This window comes from Telopea speciosissima, chromosome 9 (genome assembly GCF_018873765.1).
Source record: "Telopea speciosissima isolate NSW1024214 ecotype Mountain lineage chromosome 9, Tspe_v1, whole genome shotgun sequence".
NCBI classification, from domain to species: domain Eukaryota; kingdom Viridiplantae; phylum Streptophyta; class Magnoliopsida; order Proteales; family Proteaceae; genus Telopea; species Telopea speciosissima.
The window spans coordinates 6655517-6679224 of NC_057924.1; the positions used below are offsets into that span (position 1 = coordinate 6655517).

At 42.1% G+C, this 23708-nt stretch overlaps 1 protein-coding gene across 1 annotated transcript in view; it reads left to right on the plus strand.

Moving 5' to 3' along the window:
• LOC122640319 (DNA polymerase I A, chloroplastic/mitochondrial) overlaps positions 1 to 23708 on the plus strand; it is a 41237-nt gene that overhangs the window by 4860 nt on the left and 12669 nt on the right. The gene's annotated exons all lie outside the window — the stretch shown is intronic.

A 23708-nucleotide genomic window follows, 5' to 3' on the forward strand; every position in this document is an offset into this window, starting at 1 on the left:
ACACTTCTTCTTCGAAAGTTGAAACATGATCTGTGTGTTCAAGGCTGTGATTTCCTTACCCGATTGTGGAAACATTTAATCCTTTATTTGTTGCCATTATGTGTTCAAAACTTCAAATGGGTCATGCTTTGACCAAAAGGGGTTTGGAGCTAATATAATCTGGGGGAACATCTTTTAGTTTTTAGTGAGAATATTTTCAAATACATGTAAGCATACTTGCATCCAATTATTTATATATGTTCTTTGTTATTACTGAGTTTTGCTGCGGATGAGAAGTACCAAAATATTACTGCTTGGATTTGATGGTGTGAATCATAGTCATATACACAATAGTAGAGGTTGTTAGTGCCATTAACATGTTTCACTTTTGCATGTGTAAGGGGGAAATAGATGCATCTTTTTTTTTTTGGATGGATAACGGATGCATTTTTCAATAGGTCTATGACTTATCGTATGCCATTAATCAATTTGATAAATTATTATGACCATGGAATCTATCACACTGCTCGAACCATTTGTTTCTTAGAGAAGTTATAAGGAGTGGTACAGAATAGAATCTTATGTCCAGTGGTTTTGTTCCTTCCGAAGTGGTTCTTTTCTCCATTGGTTTTAGAGTGGGACATTGTTTGGTGAACCTTATGACATTCAGACTGGACAGCATCTATATACATGCATATGTATGTCAGTGTACAACAGGCATATATTTATCTTCCCCCACCCCCCAACCCCCCCCCCCCCCAAAAAAAAGAAAAGAAAAAGTGCAATAGGCATGCATGCCTTTTGAAACTTTCACCCTCCCCAAGAAAAAATGAAACTGAAAGCAGATCTTAGATCTTTTAAGATGGGAATGATACATGTTGTGCCTTGTTCAAGTATGGCACGTGAAATACAGTTATACATTTGTCATTGAAGACTATTTATTCTGTCTATCTTAATCCATAATTGAGGTTGGATTTTGTTGCATTATAACCAAGAAAAAAAAAACACTTATCTGACAGATGTATTTTCTACTGTTTTATTAAAGATAATAATAATTTTTAGTATCTGCAACAAGGAAGTTTGGTTGGTAGTCACTTTTGATGACACAGAGACCAGGACATCGTGTAAATATGAGGGCCAAACAGGATCTGTGTAGCCAATTTCGTTTGTTTGGTGAAAGGCTTAGTTGAGTTGAGTTGTAGTCCATATCATCTGGTAAGATTCTGCCCTGAAGTATTACACCACGTGACACATCAACAGTCAACTAAGCCTTTCGATCAGGATTTGTAGGAAAACGTTCAATACATGGTGGGATATGATTGAGATGGGCTTTGAAATTTGGTAGATGGCCAATTCACATGGTCTTCTATCTATCCAACAGTTAGAATTTGCCACATAAGCTCTCCATTGATTCGGTGGTGAAAAAATTCATCAGAAAATCCTCTAGACGGTGGGCCTTATCATTGAGATGAGCCTCGAGACATGAAGACAATCCGAGGGTTGCTCTTCATCTATCTTACAGTTGGATCAACCATATCAGCCCTCCACGTAGCTTAAGAAAAGGTTGCCAGTTGAGGAATGCCAGCCTTTTTATAACTTGATAACAACATTCTTGAGTGTAATTTGATCACTATGACCATTGGGTAGATGGGTTAACCTCTGTCAAATTTAGCAGCTATCTCCATTATATGGTCGACCTTATCTTGAACTCTTCCTCTTTTATTTTTCTTAGTCCAGTTTTTTTTTTTTTTGAAGAAATTGACCTTTTAACCAATTTGCAAACCTTTATTCTGGCTTATCATGAAATCCATTGGGATGAAACTTGACATGTGAGTAGAAGATGATGTGGACAAGGTTTCCACAAAGTTTCAGTACCAACTGAACTGCCATGTGGCAGATATGCCCACCACATAGGGAATTGTTTCTTTGTCTGCCGGACAGGAGAAATCACTCTCCAATTAATTGTAGCAAGGGAGAAACTAACAACCAGTCAACCAGAGATTGAAGAAGAGAAGAAACAAAGCGAGAAATAGGGAGAGAAACGATGGAGAGAGGAGAACTGGGTCAGCAATAGAATCAGTTTGTATTCTATTGCTGGACCTTTATAGTTTATTTAAAATGCAGCAACTGTACTCGTAGTAGGAATTACAATCAAGTAAGGAAACTAAATCAAGAAAGTAAACTGCCTAACCATAAATAACTAAAACTCTCTCACAATGGGCTGTAAGAGATACTCCCCATCTCCTGTTACAAACTTTTGATGTGGATCCGTAGGAGTATCAACTGGTTCAGATGCAAGCGTCCCAGTCTCAGTTAAGAGGTTTAACACATTTGCGTTGTGATAAACTAATCCCTTTTTGCTTCGTATTACCTCAATACCAAGAAAATGGCTGAGGGAGCCCAAGTCCTTCATCTGAAAATGCTGATGTAGATAAGATTTTACCTTTGCAAGCCTTGATGCATCATCACCGAATGATAATATCATCAACATAAACAATCAACGCAACCACTTTAGAACCCCGACGAAGAACAAAGATAGAGTGATCAGAATAACATGTTGGAAAGTAGCACTAGGTAGAGCTGAATTTATCAAACCAGGCTTGAGGTGACAGTTTCAAATCATAGATTGCCTTGTTTAACTCGCACACTTGGTGAGAATTCTCCCCCTGAGCAACTTACCCTGGAGGTTGCTCCATATACACCTCCTCCTGTAAATCACCTTATGAGATTGGATTCTTGATATCTAGCTGATAGAGAGGCCAGTCCAAATTTACAACCGAGTAGATAAGAACCCAGACTGAATTTAGATGAGCAACCGGTAAGGAGGTTTCAAAATAGCCCACACCATACGTCTGAGTAAAATTCTTCACAACCAAACAGGTCTTAAGTCATTCAACCGAACCATTTGGATTGTACTTAATTGTGTACATCCAACAACACCATACAAGATCCTTACCGGGAGGTAAATCCACCAAGGTTCATGTTTGTCGAAAGATTAAAGCATTCATTTCTGTTTCCATAGACACCTTTCCACCTAGGATGAGATAAAACTTCTTGATGAGTCTTAGGGATGGAGTTAGTAGATATAGACTAGGCAAGATTATACAAAGTAGATGGAAATTGAGATATAGAAACAAAATTCTCAATAGGGTAAACAGTCATGGATTTTTGTGTGCAAGAACAAGTACCTTTGGGAAGATCCAGGGGTATGTCAGTTAGAGCTTCAACTGGAGGAGCCGATTGAGTGGTGGGTTGTGAAGTAGTAGATGACATCGTTTTCTTATACCACTGATACACTTGTAACGGTGAGGAGAGGACACAATTGGAACATCATCAAACAGCCAAAGACCGGCAGAGGTGGTGCACAATTACTATCAATCTCAACAGTAGAAATAGGTACATGAGGAAAGAATATGGAGGAACAAAATATGGAGTACTTTCAAAGAAGATAACATCGGCGCCGACAAATTGCCGATGAGTAACTGGGTCATAACATTTGTACCCTTTCTGGGTTCCAAAATAAGCAAGGAAAAGACACTTTACAGCCTTGGGAGATCATTTATCTACCTGAGGTTATAAATTATGAGCAAATCAAACACAACCAAAAATTTGATGCTTCAAAGAAAACAAGAGTGTTTTGGGAAACGCAATAGATAAAAGTGAATGGTTATCTAGAACAGAAGAAGACATCCAATTAATCAAATAAAATGCAATGAGAACAACATCACACCAAATGTGTGGGAACATTTATATGAATCATTTGGGACCGAGCAATCTCCAATAAGTGTCTATTTTTCCCTTCAACAACCCCATTTTGTTGTGGGGTATATGAACAACCCGTTTGGTGGATCATTACCATGATCATAACAAAAACCTGAAATTTCACTCTTAAGTGTACTCAAGTGCACTATCAGAACAAAATACCTTAATAGAAGCATCAAATTGGGTCTTTATTTCATTATAAAAATCTTTAAAAACAGACAAAAATTTTGAACGATCTTTCAACAAAGACACCCAAGTTAACCTAGGAATGATCGTCCACAAAGGTAACAAAGTAAGAAAATCCTAACCTATTTTTGGTACGACAAGGACCCTAGATGTTACATCTGTGCTCGGACCCTGACCCGAACTCCGAATGTAGGTCTGAAACCCGATGGATCCTAGGTCATACCCACTAGCAACCCGTGGTGCACCGACCCGGTAATCATTTTTGAAGGGGAATACCCGATGATGTCATACCTACCCATCCGGAGGCAGCTACCAGACTTGTGCTGCTGTTCCATACACAAATTGATGGATGACCTAAGGTACAGCCTCTGTCTCATCACAATAAGAATAAATTTATTTAAAACAATTAAATAGGGTTTAATGATCACAAATGGTGCAAGGACAATGCCCTTGGCATGGCACAGACCTTGGTGGGGCTCAGGTGCAAGAACAGCAGGGATTTACCTACTGGTCCATCCCTACTGGTCTATTGGATCAACCAGTTGGATCGACTAGTACTACTGTACAGCTCAGAATTCATCTCAGATGTGTGGGGCCCACCATCTCACACCCGGAGTCACCTCTCCGTGCTTAGAATGACCCGTGGAAATACTACCCCATCAATGTGGTCATGTGGGGCCCACTTTAGAGCCAATTGCATTGGGGAATGAACTCTTAAAATGCATTTTTATAAAAAAAAAATCAGTTTTTACCAAACAGACCTTAGTGGCTGGCTTATATAAGCCAGCCTTAGTTCAAAAAGCCTTCCTTGCCTATTTCGTTGAAGAGAAGGAGAGAAGGAGAAAGAGAAGGGGGAAGTCTTGGGACCTTGTGCTTGGAATCCAACAAGGTAAATCTCTCTAAACTCTGCTGTTGTGCTGCTGCAGCCATGAGTCTTTCTCTGTTGTTGGCTGTACAGCCATGTCTTCATGTGTTTATCTAGTTAAACATATTCTACTGGCTTCCTTGCTTAGATCCTTTCATGCAAATGCAAATCTGCTATGCTTGGCCTGCTATCTACCTGTGCCATGATGAACATATGTTGTACCTACTGTTTCCAGCTTTAGATGAGTGATTCTCATGTTTTAATGAGCTTAGGATATAACCCATAGTGTATGCCTTATTTTTCTCTAAATGCATGATGAATCCCCAACCTATTGGGCATCACAGAGATGATCTGTAGCTATTAGAACTTCTTCCTATTCTGTTTTAGATAGTTTATGTGTGAACAATCATGTATGATGACCATGTAAGCAAAATAACCCAAGATCACATGCATGCTTGATTTTCCACCATGTAGATGTTGGTCATCATGCATGGAACCTGATTATGATTCCTGATCATCCATGTAGACCATTGATCCAAAGATCCAAGCCAAAATAGCATTTGCTTTTGAAAATCTCGAGCTGCTTGTACAGTGGTCGATTGGATCAACCACTGTGAATCAACCACTGCAGGAAATTGAACCTGTGTTTACCCTGATTTACCCCTTGGTCTGTGATGCCCTGCATGAGGCTTTGCATGACATCCCAGCTGAAATCCATGCTCTGTACCCCTGTTTGGAGCTAGTCTGCCTTCCCGGGATGGGTTTTGTGCAGCCAAACTGATATCCGGCATGAGACCAACACCCGAACCACTGATATAGATACTGTAGGGCCATCTAGAAACCCTGATGAGAACCCCTCTTGATTCTGTAACTGAAAGTCCTATTGGTCCATGGTCACTGGTCCATTGGATGGACCAGTACCAATCAACCACTGATGGAAACCTAGGACAGTATTGACTTTGGCCTACCCCTAGGCTTGAAACACTTTCCTTAGATCATCTGGGTATACCCCTGGTGCAAACCATTCCATTTCAGCCCTATTCCTACACTTGGAGCTACGGGTTGATTGCCACTGGTCCATTGGATAGACCAGTCCAATCCACCGGTATAAACCATTGATGAATAACAGACCCTAACCCCTGCAATTACCTAAAATAGTACCTAGGAACCCTTTGGAGACTGTTTCCTCAAACCCCTTGTGGTTCTGGCCACAGTAGCCTATTGGTCCATTGCCATTGGTCCATTGGATAGACCAGTGCCAATCGACCACTGCTGTTGTCATGGCAGTTTTGAGTCTTACTTGATCTGGGAGCTAGACCAAGGTTTTCCCTAGCCTCCTGGGGTACTTTAATGAATATTAACGAATCATCTTTAATTTATTTAATTAGGCTTTGAGTGTCCGCCCGACGACGCGTACTCGTGTGCTCTTGCTAACCAGCAGTCTTCAGATCCGGCAGATTATAGTCAAGGTGAGTGGATATCAGATCATTCATGTAGGTGTGGCCTTATGAATATATCGAAGACAACAAAGTTACCTTTATTACTATTATCTGTTCTATATTATTATTTAAATTGCTTTCGAATATTGGAATTTACTGATGTAGCTATGGAATGTGGTTGTGAACCTGTTGAGTAAATAATTGATGAATCAAATGCATGCTATGTGAACTGTTAGTTTAGATGCCGTAATAGACGGCTTGGAAATGAAAGGCATGGTGAGCCGTAGTATGGGCTACGGGATCACCGTGCATTTCATATTGGAAATGAGGTTTGTGGTAGCCTGTAGAATGGGATACGGTCGACACCACTAAACTCATACTGATCATGTAGACCATTGGGCTCGGTAAACATACCCTTATGCTACAACCCTTCCCAACAGGGGTGTAGGTGTTGGGTGATCATGGCATCCTGAATGCCGAGGATAGCAGAAGCTGGGTCAGTTTGCTATGATTAACTAGGGGTCTGCCAAGGGAGGAGTTGGTGCTCACTACCCAGCGCGGGTTCCACCCGCAGCGATTGAGGTGGCAACTGAAGACGGAGGAGAAGCGACAGAGGTTATCGCCCGAGTCATTGCAAGTAGCATACACCTAGTGACTTAGTTGTGATGTTAGGTGGACTAGAGTAATAAAATTGAATCCAGCGTGTAGATTGATGATTGTGTTAGTTGTACCTGCTTGCATGAACTTATATTCATTTGCTGGGCTTGGTGGAGCTCATCCCTCGTGGATTGTTTCTTTTAGATGATTTTGTAGATGGACATTACCCTGAGTGGGAGGATCCTTACAGACAATATGGTGATGGTGATCGTGAACATTCTGGTGTGGACCCCTACGGAGGTGATCCCTCTGATGCGGGTGCACAGGATTAGGTTGGAGGAGCTTATCTGATGGTGGCTGTCCTTTCTTTTTGATGTTCATAGAACAATCTTTTTGTGGATAGCCGCATGGCACTTTTCTTTTGTATAGCTTACAGATGCAGCTTTCATGTATTTTGATTTATGATGCTGGGCTATGAAAGAGGCCATGCATGTAGTTGTTATGAGTTCCTGTGAGGTGACCCTCTGTTGAACAATGTAGTTAAGGTAGTACTATGGGTTATGAGCGACCGTCGGACAATGTACTTTGGTAGCTCTTTTGTGTATATATTACGCTTTAGCTTCCGTTGCACTCTGTTTCCAATTTTATATTGTAAATGTGGTGTATGTCTGTTGAGTGGTGTTTGCTTCCGGATCCTAGAGTTTCGGCAGATGTGGTTCGACATCCGGGTCACCTGCCCGACCCACCTAGGGGGTGGTTTGGGGTGTGACAGAGTGGTATCAGAGCGAGAAGCTCTCTAAACTCACAGACAGCGGAATTAGGATTAAAGTAGACTAGATATGAGAGAAAAAAAAAAAAAAAAAAAACAAGAACATTAGAATAAATAGACAACGAGAAAATAGAATGATATAATAGGGGAACGGATTCAAGTCCATAGCTTTGGTTTACATAATATTTAGAGGGGGCATAAAGCCATTACACCAAAATTGGAAGTACTACTTCCCAATGTACATACTAGAAAAGTTCAAAAGTACAACCAGCAAGTTAGAAAAGCAGAAACAAACATAAAGTAAAGTCTTAAGAGTTCCTAGAAGGACTAAAGTAAGACTACTGCTGAGCTGAATTGGGTGGTGGCTGAGGTGGATGGGAATCAACCTGAAAGCATGCATCCCAAAAGTCCAACCTCTGCTCTATGGTGGCCACCCTACCACCAAGTGTTGAGAAACCCTGCTGCATTGTGGTAGTGAAAGCTCTCTAAGCTGACCACCCATAGAAGAAAGCTCTCTAAGCTGACCACCCATAGATCGAAGCTCCATCATCATGTCTCTCATGCTGTAAGTCTCCGGAGATGGAGGTGCTGCCTGAGAGGTTGAGCCGGTGAACTGCTCTGCACCTGGGAGGTCTTCTGCGTGTGGATCAGCAGCTTCTGGAACATCTATCTTACCCGCATTTCCATCCTCATCATTGCTCCCTGGGGCACCCAATAAACCCATCTTCTTGATTGTAGTTCTGTTAATTGGAGTCTTGCCCTCCCTACCTACAACCTCACCAGTGAAATCAACCCCAAAGTGCCTGAACACCTGGGATAAGAGCCTACCATATGGCAGGTTGCCATCTGACGGGTGTCTGGTGTGATACATCATCACTACCATGATCAGATAAGGCAGGTAGATATGTAGAACTTTCCCTGTGCCTGCCTTATACAAGCAAAAAGTAACAAAGGCCCGGAGCATAGAAACCCCTTGCCTGTTTCCACCCTTGGGGCAGATGTTGTATTGAACACACCTGCTCAATAACCGGGCTGAAGGCTTAAAATCAACTTCTGAACTCGGAAAGTCCTCCTTGCCAGTCAACGCCTTAAACATATGGTTGCGTGTCTCCATGGGGAAATTCTCACTAGTGTCAGCCCTGGGCCTACAGTAGAGTCTGGAGCCTCTGTAGGATACGTGAAGTATGGCGGTTAAATCAGCGCAATTAAACACTATCTTGACTCCTTTCACCAAACTTGCAAGGCCATAGCCCTGGCACTCATTCTCACCAGCTGGCCTGAGGTTTCAGTAGAAATGCCTAATCAGGTTAGGGTAACAAGGAAGCTCGGGGTTAAGCATTGGAGCCCAACCCAATACATTGAACCTCTCATAGACCTTGAACTGTGGGAAGTCCTCTACCTTCACTACTTTCCCATTCTCGATCTTCTTATCTTGGAAGCTCCTCCAATCTCGAGCATGCTGGTGGCAGGAGAACCAAAACTCATCATATTCACCCTCTTCTGAAGATAAGTCATGCTCTGAAGAATGCTCCTCAGACCTTGGAGATGGGGGTTCTGATGCGGAAGACTCAGATTCAACTCTTTGGCGCTTGCTGGCTGCAATTTCTTTGCCCTTGCTTCGAGTAAGGCGAGTAGACATCTAAAATAGAAGAAAACAGGAATGCCATAAGTAAAAAAAAAGAAACAGCATGGGAGCATGGATTTATCAAAAAAAAAAAATCTTGGTTTATACAACTATGAACTGTACATTGCATAAGTGGGAATGCAAACCTAGGGCTGATTAGAGAGAAAATAAGAATGGAAAGAAAGGGGAAAAACAGTATGGAGCATGAATGCCAATGCAACACATGTCTAATAACCTCCAAATCCATCAAGATCACATTTAGAATAGAAGAAAAATTTAAACAGGGATGCAAAAACCCTGGGCTAATAGGAGAAGAACTAGAACAAAAAAAAAAAACAGCAAAAGGGGTATGAATACCAATGAGAATCATGCCAAGGAACCCCAAATTTATAAAGTTATGCATTTGGAATTGAAGAAAACTAGTAGAGATGTAAAACCCTAGGTTTATTTGGGAGAAACAGGGGAAAAACGAAAAAAGCAGGAATTTGGGAGAAAATCTTGGTTTCCATGAGAACTTACCTTGAATCTCGAGATTGGATGCAAGAATCCTTGGAAAAACTCTTTGGAATGGTGGAGGAAGAGTGCTTCAAGCCTCTCTGGTCGTTCCTGTAGCTTCCCCTTAGCCAAAACAGATTTTAGGTTGAAGAGAAATGAACCACGGGTCGTTTTATATTCTGCCCGATTCTCTGGTCGATTGGATCGACCAGTGCCAAAGGACCAGTAGCAGGATAGCAGCAGAAATTCGAAAAAAAAAAATATACAGCAAACATGGCTAGAAAAAAGATCTGGGTTTTGCAACATTTTCATTTAAAAAAAAAAAGGATACACGAATAAAAAATATATATATTACTAAAACATGCAAGTTTGAATAATTAGCTATAAAAAAAAAATAGAGGGGTAATGCATGTAGCATATGTACATGGAAGCTTATGAGTGAGCAGTTTTAATGCATCCATCTGTACTAAAATAGGACCCCAAAAAAAAAAAAAAAAAAAAAAAATTCATTTATGGATGGCCATGGTAAACCGCCTAAAAAACACCTGAGGAATAGGTAATTTAACAATTTGTATGTAAGCCCCAATTGTGTACTAGGCTGAAATTTATATGGTTGTGTAAGACCATATATATGTATGTTGCTATGCGACTGTAATTGTGTTGTTTTGTAAGGATTGATAGGCATTTGGGATCAATAACCTACCATAGAATAGACCATCCGTGGAGAACTAACGACTGTTTTTCCTATGACAGGTAATGGTCGTGTTGCTTGGACTTGGCAAAATTCCAGCAGCATGCGTTACCTTAGGAGATTAAGGAAAAGGCTAGCCAGAATCCGTGTAATTAAGACTGCAGCCAAGAGACTGCTAAGAGAACACCTAGATTGGGCTGAAGTCTGTAGGATTGAGGAACGTGAATTTTTCCTCGCATTGGCAGAACAAGCTAGAGACGATATCTTTTACCTAGACATGCATGCATATATGACCGGACAGCGACTCCAGAGTCTAGCTTGCTGAGTTCAGGTACCAGGAAGAGGAAAAATGTGTGTACCTATATTAAATACGTGAGCATGCTTTTAGTAAAATACAAGATGCGTTGATAATATAGAAATGTGTATATCTGTGTGTGCAATGATGATGTGTGATTGCTTTATTAAAAATATATATATATATATATATATATATGTAAGTAAGCAAATATATATTTACATATAGAATGTAATGTATACGTAACAAGCACATTACCTTCGCTCTCTTTCCAGAAAGTAGTCATGGTTAGTACAAGGGCAAACAAGAGAGCTTGTAGCGAAGAACAACCTCATTTCGTACGAGAAGCGAGACCATCAAGTGATCCGGGCCCAACCATTGAAACATCTGCTACCTCTGGGAGCATGCGTGAGGTCCCTCCTCCCCGAACTCACGAAGTTCCTCCAGCACCTGCGATCCCTCCAGCTCAAGTACCCCCACCTCCACCAATTATGACTGCCGGAGAGATCTTAGCAATCATGGCTACCATGACGCAGTCCATGCAACAACATCAGCAAGTTCAACTGCAGATTCAGCAACAAGAAGAGCTGATGACCAGCATGAACGCACTACTTATGGCTGCCACACAGCAGAGAAAAGTGCCGCAACCTAACCGTCCTCCTCCTATGCCCCAAGTTACACTAGAAAACTCCACTGCTAAGGTGATGGAGAAGTTCAAGAAACTCCACCCTCCATCTTTCTCTAAGGTTGAATCAGATTCACTACAGCCTGAGAGGTGGATTAGCGCCCTGGAGAAGGCTTTTGAAGTGCTAGAATGTACCAACGCCCAGAAACTGATATGCGTTGGGTACCAGTTGCAAAATGAAGCCGCGGCATGGTGGAAATCTGCTCGGCCAAATCTTGAGGCAACTCATCCTGACCCAACATGGGATCAGTTCAAAGAGGTATTTTTCAAGAATTACTTCCCAGAGAGCCTCAGAGACAGAAAGGAAGCAGAGTTCTCTGTCCTTACACAAGGATCAAAGACGGTATTGGAATACCAACAACAATTTGAGGACCTGCTCCATTTTGCGCTAGATTACTTGAGGAATGAGGCAAGCAAGACCAAGAAGTTTGAGAAAGGACTCAAACCTGAAATTGGGGCTATGTTGTCAATCATGGAGATTGAAACCTATGCTCGGATGGTTGATAAGGCTAAAACCGTTGAAGACAGACTGAAGGATAAGTCGACTACATCGCAAGGATCAACTAAGAGGCCTAGTAACTTCCAGAATTACAACTGGCCTAACAAGACTTTCAAGAAGCCTGGCAGCCCTAGTCCACTGCAGTACCGACGGCCGGAAACGGGCCAGAACTCGCAACCATACCGTTCGGCCTATAATCAATCAAATAAGTATGTTCGTCCGGCTTCTGGTCAAACCACAACATCTGTCCAGACTCCGCGGTCGACGACAAGCCAAGCAAGTCAAGCTTCATCTCAACCTGCTCGCTCTGTGCCTCCTTCTCAATCTACCTATCTCACCCGATGTTTTGAATGTGGCAAACCTGGTCATTGGGCAAAGGGCTGTAAGCATCGAAGAAACAACGTATCCTCAAGATTCCAACCATCTGGCCGACCCAACCTACATTAAGACGGCCAGACTCAAGGGAAAGTGTATGCGTTGACCAACGAGGAAGCCGAAGCGGATCCAGAAGTAATGACAGGTATTTTTCCAAAAGAACCATCAAATCAAGTTTAGATAAGTTATATGGTATAGGGTAGATCTTTGATTGCATCATTATCTTAATTAAACTTAGGTACTCTAAACCTAGCGTCCATCCTTGTGTATGTGCTATTCGATTCCGGCGCATCGCACTCCTTTGTCTCTAATATCTTTGCAAGTAGAATGAACTTAACTCCAAGAAATATAGGGCACAAGTTTGCAGTGAGCACCCCAGCCGGAAGCGTAATAAGTTTGAAAGAGGTATTCGATGCTTGCCCCATAGAAATTTGTGGGCGGAACTTGATGGCATGTTTGATCAAGTTTGATATGAAGGACTTTGATGTAATCCTAGGAATGGATTGGTTGTCCGCTCATGGAGTAAGTGTTATGTGTGCGGAAAGAAAGATCGTGTTTAAGCCTAAGGAAGGAGATGAATTTACCTACAAAAGTGAACCGGTGAGGAAGCCCAAGAAGGTGACGATATCCGCACCCCAAGCGAAGAAGTTATTGGATGATGGGTGCCAGGGATATCTGGCTACAGTTATGGACACAGAAGCAAAGGTAAAGCCATTGGAGTTAGATGTAGTTCGGGAATTTCCTGATGTGTTTCCCGAAGACCTAACTCAACTGCCACCAGAGCGAGAAACAGAGTTTGCGATAGATCTGATCCCTGGGGTGGCCCCGGTGTCTAAAGCACCGTATCGTATGGCGCCTATAGAGTTGAAGGAATTACAAATACAGTTGCAAGATCTATTAAAGAAAGGGTTTATCCGGCCCAGTGTGTCACCTTGGGGAGCGCCGGTCCTGTTCGTAAAGAAGAAGGACGGAAGTATGCGTATGTGCATCGATTATCGGGAGCTGAACAAACTTACAATAAAAAATCGATACCCGCTACCGCGTATCAATGACTTGTTCGATCAGCTGCAAGGCGCTAGTGTTTTCTCAAAGATTGACCTCAGATCCGGGTATCACCAGCTGAGAATTAAGAGCAGTGATATCCATAAGACTGCATTCAGAACGAGGTACGGACACTACGAGTTTTTGGTGCTGTCCTTCGGACTGACAAATGCCCCTGCAGCATTCATGGATATGATGAATAGGGTGTTTCATGACGTTTTGGACAAGTACGTCATAGTCTTCATAGATGACATTTTAATTTATTCAAAGAATACAGAGGAACATGTACACCACCTGAGGTTCGTACTTCAACGGCTAAGAGAACACCAACTGTTCGCGAAGTTCAGCAAGTGCGAATTTTGGCTCCGCCAGATAGGGTTCCTGGGACATGTAGTCTCGAGTGAGGGCATTAAAGTCGACCCCGGAAAGGTCAAGGCGGTCCTTGAATGGGAGACCTCGAAGAACGCCACGGAAATCCGTAGTTTCCTGGGACTGGCCGGTTACTACCGCAGATTTATTGAAAACTTTTCACGAATATCGGCACCCATGACTCGTCTGACCAGGAAAGGAGCAAAGTTTGAATGGTCAGATGCATGTGAGAAGAGCTTTCTCGAGCTTAGAAGATTACTGGTGTCGGCTCCGGTTTTGACCATCCCAGATGGCACAGGTGGCATGATTGTGTACACAGATGCGTTAAGAACTGGTTTGGGCTGTGTATTGATGCAAAAAGGGAAAGTGGTCGCCTATGCATCGAGACAGTTAAAGGAGCATGAGAAGAACTACCCCACTCATGACCTGGAGTTAGCAGCGGTGGTCTTCGCCTTGAAAATTTGGCGGCATTATTTATATGGCGGGAGAAGTGAAATTTTTAGTGACCACAAGAGCTTGAAGTATTTCTTCACACAGAAGGACCTGAATATGAGGCAAAGAAGGTGGTTGGAACTAGTAAAGGATTACGACTGCGACATACAGTACCACCCCGGAAAGGCCAACGTAGTCGTAGATGCGTTAAGTAGGAAGGCTCAGACACAATCTCTTGCCTCCCTAGCTGCTAGTGAACAGTTGATTGAGGAAGCCAGAAAGTTTGATTTGGAACTCATGATCGATGGGACAACAGTATTGTTGGCAGCCCTGGATGTCCAACCATCCATTAGAGAAGAGATAATAGAAAAACAACCGAGGGATCCGGAGTTGTGGAAGATTATTAGTGGCATCCAACAAGGAACTTGGGAAGATCTGGACTTCTCGATTGCTAGTGATGGAGCACTGAAATTTAGAGATAGACTGTGCGTTCCAGCCGATTATGATGTACAGGATCGAATTCTCAAGGAAGCCCACAATTCACCGTACTCCATACACCCAGGCAGCATAAAAATGTTCAAGGACCTAAAGGGGTATTATTGGTGGATTGGTATGAAGGAGACCGTAGTGCTGTACATTTCAGAATGTCTCTCCTGCCAACAAATAAAGACGAAAAGGCACAGGCCGCATGGGCTGTTGCAACCATTACCGTTCCGGGAGTGGAAGTGGGATCATATTACCATGGATTTTGTGACTGGTCTACCGTTGACTAGGAAGGGCATGAATGCTATTTGGGTGATCGTTGATAGATTGACAAAGTTGGCCCACTTCATTCCTATAAAGGTTACTTATCCGCTGGACAAGCTGGCTCAGCTATACATCGATGGCTTGATTCGCCTTCATGGTGTGCCAGTCAGCATTGTATCTGATCGAGACCCTAGATTCACCTCAAGATTTTGGAGATGCCTTCAACAAGCTATGGGCACTCGGTTGAACCTCAGTACTGCCTTCCACGCTCAGATCGACGGGCAATCCGAGCGGACCATACAGACATTGGAAGATATGCTCAGGGCATGCACCTTGGAGATGAAGGATAGTTGGGACTCGCATGTTCCCCTGATAGAATTTGCTTACAATAATAGTTACCATTCCACCATTGGAATGACACCCTACGAAGCACTGTATGGGAGGAAATGCCGCACACCTCTCTACTGGGATGAAGTTGGAGAGCGGCGCATGATAGGCCCGGAATTAGTACAGGTCACTTGCGAGAAAGTGGACATGATTAGAGAAAAGATCAAAGCGGCTCAATCAAGGCAAAAGAGCTATGCTGATAATAGAAGAAAGGATATTGAGTTCGCGGTCGGCGAAAAAGTATTTCTTCGAGTATCACCAACCAAAGGCATCACACGCTTTAGCCAGAAAGGGAAGCTGAGACCGAGGTATATTGGTCCATACGAAATCCTAACAAGAGTTGGACCAGTAGCATACCGGCTAGCTCTACCCCCGACATTTGAGGGTGTACATAATGTGTTTCACGTGTCGATGCTAAAGATGTACATCACCAACCCGACACATGTACTTTCGGCTGAACCTGAACATCTTGGCGCTGACCTAACCTACGGGGAGCAACCCGATGAGATCTTGGCTCGGAAGGAACATAAGCTCCGCAACCGCACTGTTACTCATGTCAAGGTTCGATGGAGAAACCACACCCCCGAGAAAGCATCGTGGGAAAAAGAAGAAGAAATGCGTAAAGAATACCCTCACCTTTTCAATTTACAAGGTACATTAATTTCGAGGACGAAATTCTTGTAAGGGGGGAGGATGTTACATCTGTGCCCGGACACTGACCCGAACTCCGAATGTAGGTCTGAAACCCGATGGATCCTAGGTCATACCCACTAGCAACCTGTGGTGCATCGACCCGGTAATCATTTTTGAAGGGGAATACCCGATGATGTCATACCTATCCATCCGGAAGCAGCTACCAGACTTGTGCTGCTGTTCCATACACAAATTGATGGATGACCTAAGGTACAGCCTCTGTCTCATCACAATAAGAATAAATTTATTTAAAACAATTAAATAGGGTTTAATGACCACAAATGGTGCAAGGACAATGCCCTTGGCATGGCACCGACCTTAGTGGGGCTCAGGTGCAAGAACAGCAGGGATTTACCTACTGGTCCATCCTAACTGGTCTATTGGATCAACCAGTTGGATCGACTAGTACTACTGTACAGCTCAGAATTCATCTCAGATGTGTGGGGCCCACCATCTCTCACCCGGAGTCACCTCTCCGTGCTTAGAATGACCCGTGGAAATACTACCCCATCAATGTGGTCATGTGGGGCCCACTTTAGAGCCAATTGCATTGGGGAATGAACTCTTAAAATGCATTTTTATAAAAAAAAAATCAGTTTTTACCAAACAGACCTTAGTGGCTGGCTTATATAAGCCAGCCTTAGTTCAAAAAGCCTTCCTTGCCTATTTCGTTGAAGAGAAGGAGAGAAGGAGAAAGAGAAGGGGGAAGTCTTGGGACCTTGTGCTTGGAATCCAACAAGGTAAATCTCTCTAAACTCTGCTGTTGTGCTGCTGCAGCCATGAGTCTTTCTCTGTTGTTGGCTGTACAGCCATGTCTTCATGTGTTTATCTAGTTAAACATATTCTACTGGCTTCCTTGCTTAGATCCTTTCATGCAAATGCAAATCTGCTATGCTTGGCCTGCTATCTACCTGTGCCATGATGAACATATGTTGTACCTACTGTTTCCAGCTTTAGATGAGTGATTCTCATGTTTTAATGAGCTTAGGATATAACCCATAGTGTATGCCTTATTTTTCTCTAAATGCATGATGAATCCCCAACCTATTGGGCATCACAGAGATGATCTGTAGCTATTAGAACTTCTTCCTATTCTGTTTTTGATAGTTTATGTGTGAACAATCATGTATGATGACCATGTAAGCAAAATAACCCAAGATCACATGCATGCTTGATTTTCCACCATGTAGATGTTGGTCATCATGCATGGAACCTGATTATGATTCCTGATCATCCATGTAGACCATTGATCCAAAGATCCAAGCCAAAATAGCATTTGCTTTTGAAAATCTCGAGCTGCTTGTACAGTGGTCGATTGGATCAACCACTGTGAATCAACCACTGCAGGAAATTGAACCTGTGTTTACCCTGATTTACCCCTTGGTCTGTGATGCCCTGCATGAGGCTTTGCATGACATCCCAGCTGAAATCCATGCTCTGTACCCCTGTTTGGAGCTAGTCTGCCTTCCCGGGATGGGTTTTGTGCAGCCAAACTGATATCCGGCATGAGACCAACACCTGAACCACTGATGTAGATACTGTAGGGCCATCTAGAAACCCTGATGAGAACCCCTCTTGATTCTGTAACTGAAAGTCCTATTGGTCCATGGTCACTGGTCCATTGGATGGACCAGTACCAATCAACCACTGATGGAAACCTAGGACAGTATTGACTTTGGCCTACCCCTAGGCTTAAAACACTTTCCTTAGATCATCTGGGTATACCCCTGGTGCAAACCATTCCATTTCAGCCCTATTCCTACACTTGGAGCTACGGGTTGATTGCCACTGGTCCATTGGATAGACCAGTCCAATCCACCGGTATAAACCATTGATGAATAACAGACCCTAACCCCTGCAATTACCTAAAATAGTACCTAGGAACCCTTTGGAGGCTGTTTCCTCAAACCCCTTGTGGTTTTGGCCACAGTAGCCTATTGGTCCATTGCCACTGGTCCATTGGATAGACCAGTGCCAATCGACCACTGCTGTTGTCATGGCAGTTTTGAGTCTTACTTGATCTGGGAGCTAGACCAAGGTTTTCCCTAGCCTCCTGGGGTACTTTAATGAATATTAACGAATCATAATTTATTTAATTAGGCTTTGAGTGTCCGCCCGACGACGCGTACTCGTGTGCTCTTGCTAACCAGCAGTCTTCAGATCCGGCGGATTACAGTCAAGGTGAGTGGATATCAGATCATTGATGTAGGTGTGGCCTTATGAACATATCGAAGATAACAAAGTTACCTTTATTACTATTATCTATTCTATATTATTATTTAAATTGCTTTCAAATATTGGAATTTACTGATGTAGCTATGGAATGTGGTTGTGAACCTGTTGAGTAAATAATTGATGAATCAAATGCATGCTATGTGAACTGTTAGTTTAGATGCCGTAATAGACGGCTTGGAAATGAAAGGCATGGTGAGCCGTAGTATGGGCTGCGGGATCACTGTGCATTTCATACTGGAAATGAGGTTTGTGGTAGCTCGTAGAATGGGATACGGTCGACACCACTAAACTCATATTGATCATGTAGACCATTGGGCTAGGTAAACATACCCTTATGCTACAACCCTTCCCAACAGGGGTGTAGGTGTTGGGTGATCATGGCATCCTGAATGCCGATGATAGCAGAAGCCGGGTCAGTTTGCTATGATTAACTAGGGGTCCGCCAAGGGAGGAGTTGGTGCTCACTACCCAGCGCGGGTTCCACCCGCAGTGATTGAGGTGGCAACTGAAGACGGAGGAGAAGCGACGGAGGTTGTCGCCCGAGTCATAGCAAGTAGCATACACCTAGTGACTTAGTTGTGATGTTAGGTGGACTAGAGTAATAAAATTGAATCTAGCATGTTGATTGATGATTATGTTGGTTGTACCTGCTTGTATGAATTTATATTCATTTGCTGGGCTCGGTGGAGCTCATCCTTCGTGGAGTGTTTCTTTTAGATGATTTTGCAGGTGAACATTACCCTGAGTGGGAGGATCCTTACGGACAATATGGTGATGGTGATTGCGAACATTCTGGTGTGGACCCCTACAGAGGTGATCCCTCTGATGCGGGTGCACAGGATTAGGTTGGAGGAGCTTATCTGATGGCGGCTGTCCTTTCTTTTTTATGTTCATAGAACATTCTTTTTGTGGATAGCCGTATGGCACTTTTCTTTTGTATAGCTTACAGATGCAGCTTTCATGTATTTTGATTTATGATGCTGGGCTATGAAAGAGGCCATGCATGTAGTTGTTATGAGTTCCTGTGAGGTGACCCTCTGTTGAACAATGTAGTTAAGGTAGTACTATGGGTTATGAGCGACTGTTGGACAATGTACTTTGGTAGCTCTTTTATGTAAATATTACGCTTTAGCTTTCGTTGCACTCTGTTTCCAATTTTATATTGTAAATGTGGTGTATGTCTGTTGAGTGGTGTTTGCTTCCGGATCCTGGAGTTTCGGCGGATGTGGTTCGACATCCGGGTCACCCGCCCGACCCGCCTAGGGGGTGGTTTGGGGTGTGACACTAGATGTCTGAATGAACTAGGGAAAATAAAGAGTGAATTCTGAAGAATTTACGAGCAGGAAAAGATGACCAATGATGTTTCTTGAGTTCACAAGCTTCACACTCCAAGCGAGACACAAATTTGCAGCTGAGAACCATATGCTGAAGTTGGATAGTGATAGATGTCCCAACTAAAAATGCCATTAGAGAGGAGAAAGGACACCGGTAGCAGTAACAGCAGCAATAGGGGGACCCGTTGATGTAGATCAAAGCATGAAGAAAAGGGCATAAAGCCAAAAACACTGTTCACGTGAACAGTACCGCGTTGCTGTTCATGTGAACAGTGATATGGGCCCCACCTGAACAGCTGGCTTAGAGGAGGATTGCGGAGATTCGTTTCAGTCTATTTGCTTTCTAATTTCATTAGTTTCTAGATATAGTTTGTATTTTTGTTGTTTACTTATTTCTGAGTTAGAGTTTCTATTTTTATGTTATTTGCTCAACAAGCAAGTTAGTTTCTAGTAAGTCTTTGTAATTAGTAAGTCCTTGTTAGACAAGTAGTTTCCTATTTTGAGCATAGTTTCCTATCAGTTAGTTTCCTATTTTTTTCTCTCACTTTCAAAGAATCTCTGTTACTTCAGTTCTTTGACATTCCCCACCCCCCTATGATCAACAAGCCACCAATCCCAGTTTATTGGTGCCCCCCCTTCTCCTCAGTTATGCTCAATGTGGACAGTGCGTGTAAAGGTAATCCTGGCATAGGGGGGGGAGGAGGTATTATTAGGAACACACAGGGGGATATAATTGCTGCATTTGCTAATTTTTACGGGCCATGTACCAACTCTTTGGCTGAAATCCGGGCGTTAAGAGATGGCTTACGTTTGTGTGCCAAGTTGGGCTTTGTGGATTTTCATGTCAAATCTGATTCGGCAGCAACCGTGTTAAGCACCACAAGAAGGAAGTGTGGGTTTTGGGAAGATTGGTACTGGTTCCAGGACATCGTAATGCTGATGGATTCCCTTAGACCAATGATATCCTTTACGTATTGTGAGGGGAACAGAGCTGCAGATTTTTTAGTGACATTAGCTTGTACTTTAGAGTCGGACTTGGAGTTTCATGGTGACTTGCATATACCTCAGGGGTTGCGTCGAATCGCAAGGGAGGATGCGCTTGGCTTCCCAGTTCTGAGAAATAGGTGATCCTCGTTGTTGGGGTTTTTGTATAGGGGTGAGCTTCTTTATTGAGTATTTGAGCGATATTTGTAGGTTCTCGGGTTGGGGTAAGGCGGGAATGTCCCCCCCTTGTATTCTTTATTCATTGGTTTTGATCGTAATAAAATCCTTGGGGCCGACCCGGATCCCAGATAAGTTTGGGTTAAAAAAAAAAGAAGCATAGTTGTCAAGGCGGCAAGGCGACCCAAGGTGGTGGAGAGGTGCCTATGCGCTTAGGTGGCAAGGCGCCCTCAAGTGTTATTTTTATAATTCCCCCCTTGTCTAACATTATTTAGTGTACTACAATATTTTAGTATACTACAATATATACCTTATATCATCAAAAATCAACATTAAGTCTCCTCAAGTCATCAAAAATCAACATTAAGCCACATCAAATCATCACCAAAAAAAAAAAAAAAAACATTAAATCACATCAAGTCATCAAAAATCAATATTAAGCCACAACAAGTCATCAAAAATCAACATAGAACTAGAAGACAGCAGAAATGAAGAAGCAAGCTATTGGAAGTTTGAAACAATCAAAACATACATTTGGTTTATAGTGTTCTTAGAAAATATGATCTTATCTATAAATAAATAAATTGCTCTCGATTTAGAGAGATGTTCTTGTTCTCTAAGAAGTTTGACTAATCAAATGATTTTATTTTTACATGAGACTTTTTGTATTAGTTAGAGCACAAAACCAGCTTTCCAACAAATCCAAAATTGCTTAAATCTGATTTATATTGAAGAAGTTATGTTCTGGTCAAACCTTATTTGGTCTGTGCAAATGCTGTCAAAATCATTTTGAATGAAAATATTTTTTTATGTATCAAAACAAATGAATAATTTACCACACTTTTGGTTTTTGGCAACTTTTTACCATATTAAGATTTATAAAATTTTTAGATTTGAGAAAAACCCCAATATTTGAAATCCAGTTTTTGTTCTTAAACTGGGGGTTGACTTCTTATTCTTTTGGAATTTGATTTTTTAATTATTTTTATTGGATTCAAATAGGGGGTATTTGCTTATTTATGAATAATATCTTAGGTAAATGAAATTACAAATATAAAAACATTTACTTACAAATATAAAAAACATTTACTTACAAATATAAAAACATTTACTTAAATGATATTTGGCATAAATAAGGGCCAATACCGGGTTTGATACCAATAAACACCAATACAAGGTGGTTGTCGCCTAGGCCCCAACAAAACCGCCTGGACACCTAGGCGATGCCTTGATAACTATGATTTTGATTTGTTTCCATCTTGAGTACTTTCTAAATTTGTGTTCTTTCCTTTTTGGTTGTGAGTTTATATTTTCAACTTTCTATTTTGTAAAGCTTAGGCCAAGCTATAAATTGGCCCCATCAGCATTAATTGTACTAGAATTCAGACTTGATTAATGGAATTTCTACTACTTGCTTGCAAGTGTTTGGTCTAAGAAAGACTTGTATTCAACAGCTGAGATAGTTGTGGGTGAGAGATCCAAGGCTAAGATAACCTCCCCCCTCCTCCATCTATCCATCTTCTTCTACCTTTTATTTTCTTTTACTTTCCAATCAATTTGGTGTTTGGTGTTCTGCTACAACCTATCATCGATCCTACTATAGAGTGGTTCTTATTTGAACTTCTTCTACATTACTAGTGCCATTTAGATAGTAGAGTCTAGCCAAGCCCGTCACCAATCGTCCTCCTCGTCTGAAGGTCCTGAAAAATACAACAGGAAGAAAAAAAGATGACAATGCAGTTAAGAGATTTAGTCAGTTGACTAACAGATAGCAAACTTAATGGTAATTGTGGTACGTGAAAAACAAAGGACAAGACTATGGATGTAGTAGGGGAAACTGTACCTTGACTAGTCACATTGGTAGAATCCATTAGCAAGTAGGACTGGAGACGAGTTAGAAACTTGGTAAGGAAGAAAATAATTTTAACTTACCAGTCATATGGATAGATGCACCAGAATCAATAATCTATGGAGTGGAAGTGGTGGATGTAAGGAAAGTTGATACTTGTATGGGCTAATGGTTGTGGATGAAGAGGCGTTGGTGGATGATTGAATATTCTGTATAAGCTTTAATTAGTGATTGTAGTCATCTTGAGACAAAACCTAATGAAGAAACTTTAGATGAGGATGTAGGATTGGGGTCGCCAGAAGACTCCTTTGCAGTACTACCATCAGGCACAATAGAATTAGCTAACGGTGGAACCCACTCTATTCGTCCATGTTTAGCCCAACATGTATCAATAGTATGATTGGGCTTGCCACAAAAGGTATACAGTTTGAAGGGTCGGTCATTTTGCTGGCCACCTGTACTTTTATCTCCACGGCCACGACCTCTCCATGAGCCACGCCCTCTCTTAAAGAAGCTAAAGCTAGAACCTCGGTCACAACCAACAACAAAGGCCGAGCATTCTTTGGGAGAGGGAGAGGTATCAGCTCTTGAAGGAGTTAGAATGCACTGAAGACGTGCAAAAGACTCAACAACATAGAACACTTTTCCCAGCAAGCAATTGACTCGAAAAAAAAAAAGGGGCATACCGAGTGCATGAGGCTGCTTCCACTACGGGGTTTGGGGAGGGTCATAATGTACGCAGCCCTAACCCCAAGGTTTTAGAACTCGGTTTTGCCCCTGGTTTTGCCAGGCCACGAAATCGGGATATACCGAGATCTCGGCGAGATTATATTTTTTCCCCATCTCAACTCGATGGTGGGTTTCGATGGCCATATGGTCAAGATAGGTCCTGAAACTTGACATCCACCCTATTTTAGGCCTTTTAAGCACAATGGAAACATTAGTTTTTACATATTCAAACCTAAAATGATACTTTGACTTCGGACCCTAGGTTGATAGTCTACGGCGTATGTGAGGTCTACCCTAGGCTAAGCCACACAATATTTAGAACTCATATAATTAAAGTAGAGGTGTAAAACAACTTAAAAAAGCATTAGGAATTATAATACATCAAACCATAAACTATTCAAGCATTAGGCATCATATTCATATTTCATAATCATATATGGTGATGGTTCGATGGTTTGTTAATAATTGTT